A 2,081-nucleotide genomic window follows, 5' to 3' on the forward strand; every position below is an offset into this window, starting at 1 on the left:
TGGACTGGACTCAGCAGCAGATGGGAACCAGATTCAGGGATGTACGGATCAGAACCAGAGTCAGGAGAACAACAGGCAGGGCCCTCCCCAGATGCTGGCCATGGAAGAAAAGAGCGAGACCCTCATGTTCCCTCAGCTTTAAACGGAGTGTGACATGTATGGGTTGCAATGCTTCACTGGTCAAATTCAGGTCACCTGTTCTCTCCACTCATCCTGCAGGTGTGACTCTTACAGCCCTTCACTTGTATACTTGAACATGAGATCAGTGTCCTTGGCTGCTGTAGTAATAAGTATAAACAGGGCCTTTTTTGCATACCATTTCTATCATTAGCTCAGTAAAACTATGAACAGCAGGTGTTGTCAGTTCCACAAGTAGACACTGTCTGAAAAACACGTAGCCAACTTCAGAAACTGCAGTTACTTAAAAGAAACTTAACTGAAAGTAAAAGTTACTACAAGAGAATTAGTCCCATTTTAGCCAAAACCTGGGCAATGGTAGAGGGTGAGAGACAACATACCCTATTGAAATGAAAAACTGTTTTTTAGAGATGAGGACAGTCAAGCATTGGAACACATTGCCACTAGAGTTTATGCATTCTCCATCCTTGAAGGTTTTCAAGACCTGGATGAATAAAGCCTTGAGTAATTCAGTCCGATCTTATAGTTGACTGTGCTTTGAGTAGGAGGTAGACATCTGAGGTCCACTCAAACCTGAATTATTCTATGATTCTCTACATTCCTTCTATGACAAGGTGACTGACTTAGCGGATGAGGGAAAGACAGAATATATTGTCTTCCTAGACTTTAATAAAGCCTTTGACACTGTTTCCCACAGCATTCTCCTGGAGAAACTGGCTGCTCATGGCTTGGTTGGTTGCACTCTTTGTGGAGTGAAAAACTGGCTGGATGGCCAGGCCCAGAGTTGTGGTGAACATAGTCAAATCCTGTTGGTGGTCAGTCACAGTGGTGTTCCCCATGGCTCAGTATTGGGGCCAGTTCTGTTTAAACTTTTTATCAGTTATCTGGATGAGGGGATTGAGTGCACACTCTGTAAGTTTGCAGATGACACCAAGTTGGGCAGGAGTGCTGATCTGCTCAAGGGTAGGAAGGCCATTCAGAGGCATCTGGACCAGCTGGATCATTGGGCCAAGGCCAGTTGTATGAGGTTCAAAAGGACCAAGTGCCCAGCCCTGCACTTGGGTCACAATAACCCCATGCAGGCTGCCTGGGGAAGTGGTTGAGTCACTGTTCCTGGAAGTATTTAAAAGACATGTAGATGTGGTTCTTAGGGACATGACTTACCAGTGAACTTGGCTGTGTAAGGTTAACAGTTGGACTTTATGATCTTAAAGGTCCTTCTCAACCTAGATGATTCTATGATTCCAAAAATCTCTGACAGCACAATGCATTGAAATCAATGGACTAGTGGCTTTTGACATTTGCTTGAATTGTTTCCTCACCATTTATTTAAATCATCCTTCTTGGGTTGTCAAGTACAATTTTTAAAAGCTGTTTAAAAAGAAAGGCAACAAACTTATAAAGAGGTAGGTTACTATCTATATGATTCATGCTTTCCTTCTCGCCATTCAACCCATAATTCTCTTCAAAAAACCTTTTATCACTCTGGCAGGAGACCAGTCTTAGCAGCCATTCCTATCTTAAGGCTCAGAACCTGGTAGTACATAAATCAACCATAATGCTCAGGTGCTGCAACTCTATAATGAGTTCAGTACTGATTTAAAATCCAGACCTGAATTTAATGGTAAAATCAATGGAAAGATTCCACTGATGTTAGAATGCACTGCTCAGTCAGGTACTGGTTCTACAGTTCGCATTCTATTGAGGGAGTCAATATAGTTTCCAGCTCTCTACTGCCAAATATATGCTTATTTCTGTTTGTAAATGCTACTGCTTTTTCCTAGACAGTTTTATTTGTTGGAGCAAAAGGCTTTTCCTGGGTCAAAACCACATCTAGACTATAGGTTTCAAACAGAACTCTGCTACTTTCTGTAGAACTTAATTGAATATACACCATGTCATGTTTTTCTCTGTGACTATAATAAAACATAAACAGAGGTAAA

Source organism: Columba livia, chromosome 1, assembly GCF_036013475.1.
Source record: "Columba livia isolate bColLiv1 breed racing homer chromosome 1, bColLiv1.pat.W.v2, whole genome shotgun sequence".
In the NCBI taxonomy this organism is placed as follows: domain Eukaryota; kingdom Metazoa; phylum Chordata; class Aves; order Columbiformes; family Columbidae; genus Columba; species Columba livia.